Source organism: Gymnoscopelus braueri (assembly GCF_963280865.1).
Source record: "Gymnoscopelus braueri genome assembly, chromosome: 4".
Lineage (NCBI taxonomy): Eukaryota > Metazoa > Chordata > Actinopteri > Myctophiformes > Myctophidae > Gymnoscopelus > Gymnoscopelus braueri.
Window position 1 is genome coordinate 3205061 of NC_137605.1, and position 16079 is coordinate 3221139.

The window sequence follows — 16079 nt, forward strand, 5'->3', positions numbered from 1 at the left end:
TATAGAGCTATTTAACACTGTTACTGAACAAACACTCTATAGTAATGATTACTGTCACAATATAGAGCTATTTAAACACTGTTACTGAACAAACACTCCATAGCAATGAGTACTATCACAATATAGAGCTATTTAACACTTATTTTAACCAAAGTAAATCACTTGCCCTACCTTTAAGGTAATATAGTGGGCTGACTTTATAATTGTGTTAATGTGGCTGTTATTAAAAAGTTTCCTTTCTGAGTCCATCCCTGACTAGTAGGCCTACATAAGGGTTTGTGGTGTTTTTTTTAACATCCACCATTAGCATAGAGAGCTGGCAGAGTGGCAGGGCACATGTCATCCAGACACATGACACACACAGAGCTGGCTCTGTGTTGGGGGGTATTTTGGGGCAGAGCATGGAGCGGGATCAGGGGAACAGGAACTGGTAAAACAGGCACATCCAGATGGTCAATTAAATGACTGTTCTTGTCTCCTCGGAGCAGCGAGGCGCGGAGCGTAGCGTGCTGGCAAAACATCTGACATGTGCAACTGTATAGGACAGCGCTGGAAAAAGTACTCACATTTTCTCCTTGAGTAAAAGTATCAATACCGCAATGTAGAAATACTCTGTTACCAGTAAAAGTCAGAAATTCATAATTTACTTGAGTTAAGTAAAAAAGTATTGGCATCGAAATGGTACCACAAGTAAAAGTACTCATTGTGCAGAATGTCACATTTCACAAGTTCAAAATGTATAAAAAATATTTTGAAAATAGCCGATCTACAAGCTCACAATGCGTTGCATCGCGATGCATTGTGAGCTTGTAGATCTGCTATTTTCAAATGGCCGAAATGTATATAGGGCTGAAGTGGTTAATGTATGTTTTGTAATAATAATCCAAATCTACAAAGTAACTATAACTAAAGTTTTCAAATGATTGTAGTGGAGTAAAAGTATACAATATTTGCCTCTGAGATGGAGTGGAGTAGAAGTAAAAGTATTGAAAATTGGAAATTGGAAAAGTAAAAATACCTCAAAATTGTACTTAAGTACAGTACTAGAGTACATAGTTACTTTACACCACTGAAAGTAGCAATAGCACAATGTAGAAGTAGCCTACTGGGTTAAAAATGAGCACAAAAGTATTGGCATCAAAATATACTTAAAAGTAAACTAAAGTAGCCTACTCATTATACAGAACGTCCCTTTTCCCAATTTTCTTCTCTTCGTATCCTATAAAAATAGCAGATCTAAAAACACGTCACAGTGCAATGCATTGTGAGCTTGTAGATTGGCTGCCTTCGAATTGATGAAGTATAAAATATAGGGCTTCATTGTTCAATGTATATATAAGATAATCTAAATCTGCAAAGTAACTTGTAACGACAGTTTTCAAATAATTGTAGTGTAATATTTGCCTCTGAGACGTAGTGTAGTAGAACTATAAAGTATGGAAATATTTACATGCACGAGTAAAGTAAAAGCACTATTTTTTTTATGTTTAAAGGGATACTTCACTCTCGGGCCGGGGACACATTTAAAAAAAATATTAAAAATAAATGAAAAAAGTTATGGAAAATTCATGGCCCCCTCACACATTAGTAGGACACTCTAATGCGTGAGGGGGCCATGAATTTTCCATAACTTTTTTCATTTATTTTTAATATTTTTTTTAAATGTGTCCCCGGCCCTAAAGTGAAGTATCCCTTTAAGCAATACCACACACACACACACACACACACACACACACACACACACACACACACACACACACACACACACACACACACACACACACACACACACACACACACACACACACACACACACACACACACACACACACACACACACACACACACACACACACACACACACACACACACACACACACACACGAGTTAAGTAAAAGCACTCTATCAATAAAGGAGAAAGACCCAAAAATGTCTTAAAACGAGACATCAAGACATTAAGACATTAAGAGCATTAAGTGCAACAAAAACTAAAGGTAAAAAATGAGTAAAACATAAAGTAGGGATAAAATGACAGCGCAGACTAAAACAACAAACAAAAGCCAAACCTCAGTAAAAGGCAAAAAGGTCTTTAACTTTGATTGAAAGGAACCGTAGAGTTATAGGAATGCTCCAAACCTCCTTCTAATTGCCCATGGAGGCGCTTTAATTGACGCTCACTTTGTTTTTCTTTAATTAATGCCGTTGAAAGTCTTTTCTTTGTACCACGCCGTAACCGTGAGGCAAAAGGCAGGGCTGGTTTATTTTCTACGTTTCAACACGAGGCAATTAAAAGTGCGTCACGTCAAAAAAAAACATTAATGTTTTGCAACCTGAATAAGAACAAACTTTAGCTTATATGGCTTGTTTTTAATATTATGGAATTTATTGTGGCCTTAACAACAGCTTCCTTTCATTTGAGTTAAAGACAGACAAGAGACAAGTAAAGAGAAGCAGGAGTGAATTATAGACACAACTCTTGTCACTTTACTTTTGGTGCTTAAAGTATATTTTGATGCCAATACCTTTGTACTTTTACTCAAGGAACATTTTGAACACAGGCCTTTTACTTGTAGTATTTTTTATAATGTGGTATTGCTACTTTTACTTTAAAGTTAAAAATGTGAGTACTTTTTCCACCACTGGGCGTCACCAGGGCTTTTTTCATCTACTGTATGTATTTAGTGTCCAGCTGAACTTTTAAACTCCATCGTATAGCAGCTACATAAACATACCTGTTATCACACAACAACATCTATATAGCCTACAGTAAAACATAAAGATAAATGCACCTGAAGAGGCACGAGGCATTCTTCTAGACGTCTCTCAGATATGTGACGCACGGTAACTTGCCTGTGCTTGGAGCGGGGAATGCGTTATATTTTAAGCTTAAGTGCATAATCACAGGGTTTGGGTTAAATGTACCCTCGCATTTAAATGTTTTTCCCTGTCTGGTGCTGATAAACACCGTGGCTCATGTATGAGTAACTGACTCTCTCTCTCTCTCCGTGTCGGTACCCGCTGTGCTGAAGGCCTACATGTACCTCAACCTTAACCCTTTAAGACCTGGAACTGTGTCATTTTTAGATTTGAGCTAAAAAGCATTATTTTACACTTTAGGCTATTCAAAAATAGCAGATATACAAGCTCATAGCGCGGCACCGAGTGCTGCGCTACGAGCTTGTAGATCTGCTATTTTTGAAAAATCGTGAAAATGTGTGCAAATCTTTGAATATATATATTTTTAAGGCGAACATTTTTAACTCAAATCTTTGCTTCTGGGGGGTTCCTGGAACAAGATATTTTGATGGGGGTCTGCGGCCAAATACATACAATTTTGGGGGTCCTTGACATGAAAAAGATTGAGAGCCACTGATATAGAAACATATGTTTTTCAGAATACTGTTGAGATTTAGGAGACATGTAGAATCGGCTTCAGGTCTCAATGGGTTAAACAGTGACTCAGCAGAGATACAGTATGACTTATGTTGTAATTTCATAAACACCACACACCGTGTTGCTCTCTCTCTAATACACACTCTGACCCAGAGGGAAAGTGAAAAACAGGGGGGATTGTCCGGCTTGACGGAGGAGAGCCAGGACTTTCACGCACTGCGTCAGGGACTCAGGAGGCCACAGAGTTATGTCTAAACCCAGCGGTACTTCCCAGGGTTGTTGTGAAAGGTCTTAGGTTGCAGAGAGAGGAACACACACACACACACACACACACAGGAGAAAATAATGCAAGGTTTGTGGTTTTGATGTTTAAGCAATACTGTACACACACACACACACACACACACACACACACACACACACACACACACACACACACACACACACACACACACACACACACACACACACACACACACACACACACACACACACACACACACACACACACACACACACACACACACACACACACACACAGTCCTCATGAGTCACTGGAGGAGGTTGTCCATCGATAAAGAACAGGAAACCGATGAGTTTAATAATAAAACATATTGAAAAAACGTTGATCTAAAAAGGGAACACAGAGTCCTGGCTTTTCTACTGTACAGTGGTGGAAAAAGTACTCAAATGTTTTACTTAAGTAAAAGTACCAATACTGCAATATAGAAACATTCTGTTACAAGTAAAAGTCCGGAATTCAAAATGTACTTGAGTAAAAGTACAAAAGTATTGGTATCAAAATGTGCTTAAAGTACCAAAAGTAGAAAGTACTCATTATGCAGAAGGTTCCATTTCACAAGTTTTCAAATGTATAAAATTATTTTGAAAATAGCAGATCTACAAGCCCACAATGCGTCGCATTGCGAGCTTGTAGATTTGCTATTTTCAAATGGCCGAAATGTATATAGGGCTGAAGTGGTTAAATGTACTGTATATGTTGTGATAATGATCAAAATCTACAAAGTAACTAGTAACTCAAGTTTTCAAATAATTGTAGAGGAGTAAAAGTACAATATTTGCCTCTGAGATGAAGTGGAGTAGAAATACAAGTATTGTAAATTGGAAATACTCAAGTAAAGGACAGATATCTCAAAATTGTACCTAAGTACAGTACTTGAGTACATGTACTTAGTTACTTTCCACCACTGGTCCTGGCTTTCTACTGTATAGAAACGTCCTTTGATCTGTCAGAGACCAGGAACAACCAGAATGAAGAAAGTCTGTTTAAGGAATGGTTTGATCAGATAGATTGCTGGTGAGCTTATTGTTCAAAGTCCCTCATCAAGCTGCTCTTCACATTGTAATGAGAGAAAGAAGAAAGCTTTGCATGGATCTAATGTAATGGCTCTCACTCGACAGGTGCTCTTTAGTGGGACAGGTGGGTAGATATCAAAACAAAAGATCCAAGGACGTCTTTCTTGGATCTTTTGCAATGCAGTCGTCTTGCTGAAAGAAAGAAATAATGACCTTTTTATCTTCACCTGAAGACTGAGTGCCTTTGTCTTCTTTTTCCTTAGTTTTCTGCACCAGCGTTTAAACAAACAAAAAAATCACAGGGGGCGGGGCCTCGTCTCTTTGGAGATAGTCTAACATTTTAAACATGTTGCACAAAATCACACGTATCTTTCATCCACTGTACTGTATGTTCTCTATGTGACATCAGTCCAACTTGTCTCACACTGTCTATTGTGCTGTAACTTTAATATGACTAACACTCCTACATGCAACATGTGAAGCACAGTAATAACATTGTTAAACTAGAAAAAGTGCTCCTCGGAGCACAGGTCTCCGCCAGGTCAGGTAGGATATTGTGGGCCAGCAATGTTCGGAATTTGAACGCCATTTGAACTTGATTGAAGTGGCATTTCTTCCTTTGCCCAGTGAGAATTTGCGTGTACAATTCCACAGAAATTGCATGCTGTGTTCATGATTTTAGGCATTTTTTTCAAAACGGAGCACTCCTGCAAACTTTCGAAGGCAATTTTAGACAATCAGGATGAAAAATGAAAAATCTGAAAGACCCCTTTAGTTTAATGACTATAGAGATTCTGTGCATCGATTTGTGGGATTTTTTGACAAAATCTGTAGGAGTACTGTCAAAAAATGTGTTTAGCACAAATTGGCCTCCTGGTGGCGCTATAACAGGCCCATGTGAAAAATTTGGGGCAGAGGTTCTGCTCTGGTATCCAGGGAGTGTGTGTGCACAGTTTCGCTGCGATCAAGCCAACGGTGCCGGAGATTAGCTGTTCACAGACACACAAACGGACGGACGGAAAGACGAACGGACAGGGTGCAAAACATACTCTCGCGCCATGCTTTTCGGCCTGGCGGAGACAATAATGTAACCACTTTCTTTTCCTTTAAAACATTTTTATCCCATGATTTTGTAACCCATTTTTCACCCATGTGCCAAATGCCTAAGCATGTAATCCTGGGCGCTACTCTCCCTCTGCCAGCCTAACCACTTTCTTTTTTTCATTAAAGTATTTATTTATTTTTCAACAAATAATACACATCAAACTGGCATCCCTATTTTGGGCGTGTCATTATTATTGTTAAAACATTTTCAAAATGTCTCAAAAATAGCAGATCTACAAGCTCACAACGTGTCACATCTGCTATTTTTATCAAACAAGAGTATATAGGGCTTAAGTGGTTAACACGTTTGATAACCACAAGTATGTGCACGTGTGTGCGCAGTGCCACACGTGTGTGTGTGTGTGTGTGTGTGTGTGTGTGTGTGTGTGTGTGTGTGTGTGTGTGTGTGTGTGTGTGTGTGTGTGTGTGTGTGTGTGTGTGTGTGTGTGTGTGTGTGTGTGTGTGTGTGTGTGTGTGTGTGTGTGTGTGTGTGTGTGTGGAGAGGGCCCATCTGCCTTTGTCAGATGTAAGAGAAGGGGGGCTTCAAGAAAAACAGTGCCTCCACCCCGTAGGGGATTTAAAATCAAGCAAGACTCCTTACATATTTGTTTTTATGCTCTTCAGATTGCTCAGAAGATCTCTCTATGGCCTGCAGCTATGTGATGTGATGTGATGTGATGCGATGTGTGTGAAACAATGTTTGTGACTGTGAGTGATGATGACTATGTTGATAAACTGCTCCATTGTTTGACATAATGTGTTTTTAATTGCTGTGTGAAGCACGTTGAGCTGCATTTCATGTCATGAAAGGTGCTACACAAATAAAGTTTATTATTATTGTTGTTATTATTATAAGCATTGCTCGCTGCATTAATGACATGACAGTGTGTTCCACTTCTTATGCCTGGTATGCAGTGGTGGAAAGTAACTAAGTATATTTACTTAAGTACTGTACTTAAGTACAATTTTGAGGCATTTTACTTGAGTATTTCCAATTTCCAATACTTTTACTTCTACTCCACTACATCTCGGATCCAAATATTGTACTTTTACTCCACTACATGTATTTGAAAACTTTAGTTACTAGTTACTTTGTAGATTTTTTATTATTATTACATACATTAACAACTTCAGCCCTATATACATTTTGCCCATATGAAAATAGCAGATCTACAAGCTCACAATGTGTCACAATGCAACACATTGTGAGCTTGTAGATCTGCTACTTTCAAAAGATTTTCATACATTTGAAAACTTGAAATGGGACATTCTGCATAATGAGTACTTTTACTTCTAGTACTTTAAGTACATTTTGATGCCAATACTTTTGTACTTTTACTCAAGTACATTTTGAATTCCGGACTTTTACTTGCAACATTGCATTTCTATATTGCAGTATTGATACTTTTACTTAAGTAAAAATGGTAGTACTTTTTCCACCACTGCTGGTATGCACTGTAAGACTGTTAATAACGCAGAGCAGCAGAAGGAAACGGATGCATTTCTGAGACATCTGTGAGTGTGAAGTCTGGTTTAGGATTTCAATCAGATAAACTCACCAATAGATTGAAAACATTCATTTATAAAAATGTAAATGCAAGTGTGAATATTATTTGATCTTGGCATTCAGGCTCTGCCATAGATTACTCCTTGCTCAGCACATTACAAGACAAGACATTTAGAAGCACGGAGATATGTAGGGCATAGCAGTGGCGGACATTTTGTGGCGCCACATATGGAAAACCCATACATTTTTCCCATAGAGATTTCCGAAAATATTGATATAAATTATTTTAAGCCTGGAATCAAGACATCCAGGCTCCCGGTCAATCATGACCATAAAACATCTGAATCTCTGTCAGAAATCTCTATGGGAAAAATGTATGCGTTCTCTATTTGTGGCACCACAAAATGGCCGCCACTGCTATGCCCTATACAGTATACATTAAACAATCAGACAAACGGGTGGTTCTGGGAGCAAACAAGCACATATAACCTACAGTCACACTGACAGTAAGAGGGAGAACAATGAATGGGGTGAGCTTAAATAAACCGCGTAAACTGGTCAGCTGCTTGACACGTCACATACACATCAGTGGTCCTCAGACTTTTTCATGTCAGGGACCCCCAAAATGATTATGCATTTGGCCGCGGACCCCCATCTCAAAATATTATGTTCCAGGGACCCCCCCTGAAACAAAGAAATATTTGAGTTACAAATGTTGGCTTTAAAAAAAAAATATATATATATATATATATATGTATATACATGTATTCAAAGATTTGCACACATTTTCACGATTTTTCAAAAATAGCAGATCTACAAGCTCATCTGCTATTTTTGAATAGCCAAAGTATAACATTATGGATAAAGGGGTTGAAATGATTGTGACGCTTTCTTAACATATTTTGCTGGGGACCCCCTGGTACCCCCCCAACCCCCCCCCCCCCCCCCCCAAGGAGCAAGGACCCCACTTTGAGAACCAATGTTATACATCACCCACACAGTGGTGGAGTAGTGCATGTAAACCTCTGGTATCTGCCAGAAGAACTAGCAGCATTTAGAACATCAAGTATGAGCGAGCTTACTGATCTGATACTTTTGAGACGCTGAAGTATGAAACATATGGAGATAGGAGGTTTCTGCCCGACAACAACGATATACATGTGACATGTCTGGCTTCACAACTATACACAAAAAAAATCACTCGTAAAAGAAATGAGTGCCGAACTGTCAGATGTAATGGATTCTGTCATGACATTACATTTTTTACATTACAGTCATTTAGCAGACGCTTTTATCCAAAGCGACTTACAATAAGTGCATTCAACATTCAACATAGGTAGGGAATGACACTACTAATCACCAGAAGTCTTAAGTGCATTATCCTCTAAAACAAGCAACTAAGAGTATACCTATAGCACTAAGGTAAAAGTGCAATATGTCAGCTAACTACTTTCTAAAACAGATGAGACAAACAGGAAAATCAAACGAGCAAGAGCTAAAACAAATAAGTGTATCAAATAAACAAGATCCAATAAAACAAGAGCTCGTACAACTAGTTAACAACAAGTAGGCAAGGCAAAGAGGAAGGGTCAGGGTAGTGTTTCCTGAAGAGAGAGAATAAGAAGGAGCTGTTCCTTTCACTACCCTATAGGCTAGCACCAGGGTCTTAACACATTGACTGCCAGAGTTTATTCATAATGTACTCACCCCTGTGCCAGCAATTTGCGTGTTTTTTAATTTTTTTGTTTTGTAATTTTTCATTCAAATACATTCTCTGATTGTGTTGTCAAGCACCTACGATTGTTCCACCAGTAGAGAGCAGCACATCCAAACATTGATCACCTCGCTCACCCCCTCCCAAACAGGCCCACGTCATATCCGGTCATTCAAAGGATGTGACGTTTTCGACAATTCCCGGCCCGCTGATCGGCCTGAAAACGACGTGATACACTACGACGATGACTGTTAGTCACCCGGACCAAAGAAAATAGAAGTTGAGCTGTCCGTTTGTCTTTTATACCGTGTGAAAAACCTTGTTTTTCCCTTATTCTGGCCGAAAATCACCGGAGAAAAACAGCGTGGACCCGGAAATGAATTTTTTTTTTTTACATCCGGCTCCGGGTGAGTGTGACGTAAGTGGAAAACGAAAGTGTTGATGAGAAATAAACACAGCCGTCTGCGATCACAGATTAAACAATGAAAATTCAAAAGAACGTGTCAAACTCGTTCTTAGGAATCCTGGCACTCAAGCGATGGATTTGAAAGAACGTGTGGACGCGATCTTGGCACTGTATGTGTTAAAGTGGATGCGAGCCGCTACGGGGAGCCAGTTGTATGTTGTCAAGAAGAGAGCTTTGCAAACAAGTCTCTTCTCTATATACGCGCTGTGCTGCAGTTGGACTTCACCATTCTGAGGTTCCATGGCTTCACACAGAACAGTGATCTGCTGGACCAGCTTCACAAGCTGCTAGATGTGCTATTTCCACTACACAGGTGCGACTTGGAGATCTGTGACTTTGTGCCCAACATTGGTGTGGCTATGGCCTCACATAGTTTATAAACCACTGGCGGAGCGGAAACAGTGGTGGCTCACAGACCACATGCTCTCTGTGAGTCACCATGCATGAGGCCCGGGTTCAAATCCCACTCCCGTCACGTCTCGCACGTGGCCCTTCTTCTCTGACCTCGGTTCCCTGTCTCCCCGCCCTCTCCTTCCTATCTGATCATTAAAAGCAAAAATTGCACCCCTTGCCCAAAAGAAAACTGCCCAATTTTCAGCGTTCTCCTATTTAAATGGATAGGTAGGGATAAAGGGATATATCTATATATTTTTTATCTATCTATTCTATGTTTTCTATTGGCTTAGGAATGCAACAAAAAACAAAAAAAATATCCATGAATTCAAGTCTCCATGGGGTGACTAATCCATATAAAAAGAGTCATTTTGGGGTGTGAACTATCCCTTTAATAGTGATTTTCCTGTAGTGGAAATGTGTGTGACATGCTGACATCACATGTTGCTGTGTAAGCCTGTAACCATTCACATAAGGTTTTATTTTCCTATCGTCTCTGTCGGGTGGAAACCTCATATTTATGTCCAAAAAAACTAAACTTTTCAGGATCCAGATTAATAAATAGCAAAAGGAGCAGATGTACAAGCTCAAAACACCAAGAGACGTTTTTGAATGCTTTAGTGTGAAGCTGTAATATGATCAATTTATGTAAAAAAAAACACAAACAGTTAAAATATGGACATATGAGGTTTTTGCCCAACAGCAACGCTATGTCAGTGGTGGAAAAAGTACTCAAATGTTTTTACCTAAGTAAAAGTATCAATACTGCAATGTAGAAGTACTCTGTTACAAGTACAAGTCCGGAATTCTAAATGTACTTGAGTAAAAGTACTTAAAGTACCAAAAGTAAAAGTACTAAAAAGTTTGAAAATAGCAGATATACAAGCTCACAAGCTTGTAGATCTGCTATTTTCAAATAGCTTAGGTATAAATTAGGACTAAAGTGATTAATGTATGTTTTATAAAAAAAAGTAACTAGTTAACTAAAGTTTTCAAATAATTGTAGTGGAGTAAAACTACAATATTTGCCCCTGTGATGTAGTGTAGTATAGACAATTGGAAATACTCCAGTAAAGTAAAAGTACCTCAAAACTGTACTTAAGTACAGTACTTGAGTAAATGTACTTAGTTACTTTTACACCACTGCGCTATGGAAAGTATGCCAATGCCAATGTTGAAATGAATTTTACAAGAAACATTTCCTGACATCATTACACTGACATAACCAAAGTCCATAAACATTCATTTGGATATTTGGATTCCATTGGTCTTGGGGGGGGGGGGGGGGGGGGTTGCGAATAGCGTACGGTTTGCCCTTTAGCCTCATGGCCACAACTGTTGGTTAAGGCTACTTTCACACATATCCCAAATAAAATATGATCTTTATAGGGACTGGTGCAGCTGAGCCAGACGTCCTAACCACCATCTAACAGTAAAACACACCCAGGTATTTCCTCCCTCTCTGCACAATTCCCTCAGCCGCTCTATAGTCACCATGCATTCTGCCTGATTCATGCCTTCAAACCCTTCTACCCTTAAACCTCACAGTATGAGTTATGGCCACGTGCTACAGCCTTACTCAACATTCTTCTGTGTGAAGTCACACACACACACACACACACACACACACACACACACACACACACACACACACACACACACACACACACACACGCACTACACGCACACGCACACGCACGCGCACGCACACACACGCACACGCACACACACACACACACACACACAGAGTGATGTTCACTACACTGATGACCCTTATGAGGGACTATTATCAACCCACCATCTTACAAAAGGAGAAGTGTCAGATATAGTTTGTCGATTTATAAATACCAATTTCATGCAACATCCGATCCACCATGCACAGAGTTGAATGAATCACACACTGAGGGGCCTCTATGCAAGAGTCAAATGCTATAGTTTCAATGACACCCACTAAAGGGGCCCCGTAAATGCTGCACACATCAGTTTTTTTGGGGTTTTTTTTGGTTGCTGAAACATGATTTTTTCTTCCACCAAAATGTGGGACAAAATGATGCTGTGAGTCATGAGACAATGACCGTTAAACAGGGTTTTGATATTCCATAATATTTGCCTGTAATTGCGTTCAGAATTTAGCGGGCCGGGGCCCAGCTAAACCGATTATTATGCCAAAGGTCACAATCGTTCAGAAATAATGTTTGTTCATGAACTGGTCCAACCGGCTCCATCCACTGCCAGTCTGCCATGCATTTCACCCTAACCTCCATTCACTGCCAGTCTGCCATGAGTTTCACCCTAACCTCCATTCACTGCCAGTCTGCCATGCGTTTCACCCTAACCTCCATTCACTGCCAGTCTGCCATGCATTTCACCCTAACCTCCATTCACTGCCAGTCTGCCATGAGTTTCACCCTAACCTCCATCCACTGCCAGTCTGCCATGCATTTCACCCTAACCTCCATCCACTGCCAGTCTGCCATGCGTTTCACCCTAACCTCCATTCACTGCCAGTCTGCCATGCGTTTCACCCTAAACCTCCATTCACTGCCAGTCTGCCATGCGTTTCACCCAACCTCCGGTGCCAGGTTTGGCAGCCACGAGTGTCCATGGTGCATCCCTGGCGTCCAGCACGTCCCTTCCTTTCAAAAGATTCCTTGATGTCCTGAGGCTGCAACCCACGACTGACACAGCTCTGGGTAGGCAAACCCGTCCTGGTGAAGACCAGCGCTCCAATGAGCATCCTTTTCTACTTTATTTTCCCCTTTTGGGCCACGATTAAGCAAGCTGATGTCACTACCACAGAATATGATAATGTAAATAAACAAAGTTCTTAAACACCAGCAGACATGGTAGAATATGCAGATCACACGTAAACACACAGATGTGTTTGTTAATTCAGAGCACATGGATCAGAAAGGGACTCGGCTGTGCAGGACATTCCATAATGACAATGTCTGGCAATCAAATAAACGTTGATCTAAGCAGCCTGCATGACACTGATGAGTTAACAATGCAATGATGCGCTCGCTCTCTCTCGCTCTCTCTCTCTCTCATCTCTCCTCTCTCTCTCTCTCTCTCTCTCTCTCTCTCTCTCTCTCTCTCTCTACTTCTCTCTCTCTCTCTCTCTCTTCTCTCTCTCTCTCTCTCTCTCTCTCTCTCTCTCTCTCTCCTCTCTCTCTCTCTCTCTCTCTTCTCTCTCTCTCTCTCCTCTCTCTCTCTCTCTCTCTCTCTCTCTCTCTCTCTCTCTCTCCTCTCTCTCTCTCTCTCTCTCTCTCTCTGTGTGATGTACAATTTTCAATTTACAATATAGACAATTGTGTGATCATAGTAAAAAAGAGTAAACATGAACTGTAGTCACTAAACAACAGGTTAAATAGTCACATACCATACCTACCAAGAGTGGAGTCACATTGTTTTTATACAGTCTGAACAGTGGAGAAAAAAAACAAAGAAAAAAAGATTTGAATCACCTCACTTAGCCTTATTCAGCAGTGGTGGAAAAAGTACTCAATTGTTTTACTTAAGTAAAAAGTATCAATACTGCAATATGGAAATAACTCTGTTACAAGTAAAGAGTCCGGAATTCAAAATGGACTTGAGTCAAAGTACAAAAGTATTGGTATCAAAATCAATAAGCAGAATGTCCCATTTCATGTTTTCAAATGTATAAACATCTTTTGAAAATAGCAGATCTACAAGCTCACAATGCGTCGCATCGCGACGCATTGTGAGCTTGTAGATCGGCTATGTTCAAATGGCCGAAATGTATATACATTATGTAAAATGTAAATGTTATACTGCATACTGTAGGGCTGAAGTGGGTACTGTATGTTTTGTAATAATAATCTAAATCTGCAAAGTAACTAGTAACTTAAGTTTTCAAATAATTGCAGTGGAGTAAAAGTACAATATTTGCCTCTGAGACGTCGTGGAGTTAGAATTAAAATGACTTAAAACTGGAAATACTCCAGTAAAGTAAAAAATACCTCAAACTTTTACTTAAGTATACAGTACTTCAGTACGTGTACCTAGTTACTTTACACCACTGTTATTCAGATTGCAATAAAAAAAACAATCCTGAGATTTGGGCTGCCAGTCTCTGAGCATAACAAAGGCCCCAGGAACAGCGCAGAGAGAACAATGTTAGTGCCTCAAAGAAACAAGGATACCAGGCGTCTGTCTAATAACATACAATCTAAAGTCATATATTCTATGCATTTGATCTGTGTGTCTATAAAACTGCAGAGCACGCCCAGTTGACTTCCATTGTGGATCAAGATGACAACAAGATGGAAGAGGGTTCATTATTGGAGAACAGATGGTGAGACCTTCAGTCACAAAGGCTGTGCAACTGGCTAGAGTTTCAACAGGATATCAGTGAATAACGGGGCATGCTGCACTGGTACCGACTCTCTTTTTAGGTACAAACAGTGGTGGAAGAAGTACTCAGATATTATACTTAAGTAAAAGTATCAATACCACAATATAGAAATACTCTGTTACAAGTAAAAGACCGGTTTTCAAAATGCTACTTGAGTAAAAGTACAAAAGTGTTGGCATCAAAATATACTCTGAAGTACCAAAAGTAAAAGTACTAAAATGTTTGAAAATAGCACACACACACACACACACACACACACACACACACACACACACACACACACACACACACACACACACACACACACACACACACACACACACACACACACACACACACACACACACACACACACACACACACACACACACACACACACACACACACACACACACACACACACACACACAATATAGCCTGTGGCAAAAAAAAATGCAAATAAACAGCTTCAATTTGGTAGATTGCTATTGTAGACTGCTATTTTCAAATGGTCGAAATGTGTATAGGGCTGAAGTGGTTAATGTATGTTTTGCAATAATAATCTAAATCTACAAAGTAACTAAAGTTGTCAAATAATTGTAGTAGAGTAAAAGTACAATATTTGCCTCTGAGATGTAGTGGAGTAGAAGTAAAAGTACTGAAAATTGGAAATACTCAAGTCAAGTATAAATATCTAAAAATTGTACTAAGTATAGTACCTGAGTAAATGTACTTAGTTACTTTACACCTCCGATTACACAATACCCATACCATCATCATAGTACTTGGAGGTCAGTCTATGACGTCAGCACTACGACATATTGATGACATTAGGGATTCCATATATTGGCATATGTACTTGGAGGCCATCTATGACGTCATAGTGATGACATCAGGGATCCATACATGGGGATTTGTGGATTTCAAACCGTAGATATTTCCGCCGATCCGACCACCTTCACATTGGCCACGACTCTTCCTCCAGGTCCTCGGGGCGGCGAACGCCGCGAGTTTGAAGCCGATCGGTCGAACGTATCTGGAGAGCCGTCCTACCGAATTCAAGATAGACCGGGCCTCCTTGCTATCGTCTATGAAGACAGACCAGGCCTCCTGGTTGTCCTCTATGAAGACAGACCAGGTCTCTCCATCATCCACAAAGACATATCCAGGTCTGGTGTCTATCCCACAGAACAGGATCATACTGACAATCATCTGAACGATCACGACGACCGCCAGTACCAGCGCATAGATCCCCAGCGGATAGATCTGACCGGAGACGAGGTCGTCGATCCTGTCGTGACAGCTTACATGCAGGCTGCTTCCTCCTGACCGGGGGGGACACACGTGCTGGTGGTCCCAATCCGTAGCAACGGGACCACCGCGTCTGTAGAAACGGTACAGCGGGACTTGTGTCGGCCCTTACCGCTGCAGTTCAGCATCTGGTGGAAAAGCTCGAGCACAGGGGAGGCAGCCTCCTTGTCGTCCTCATCGGCGAAGGTATCCGTCACGACTCTGTCGTACACAGAATCGTAGAACGCGATCGTCTCCTTCGACGCGGCGTCTCCGCGTCGGACGACCCAGACGCCGACGGCCGCCGTGCAGGCCAACAGGAGAACCAGACAGGCCAACAGAGTTCCCAGCAAACACCGGGACTCATCGGCGTTGAAACCGAGGACCCCGACGAGCATCACCGCCACCCCGCCGATGGCCATCACCGTGTGATGATGATGATGACGGTCACTGATGATGAGGAAGGAGCTGCTGGGGACTTTGGTTCCTTCACGGTCGAGTTCCTTCAGGAGGAGCATGGCTGCCTGGGGGACAGAAG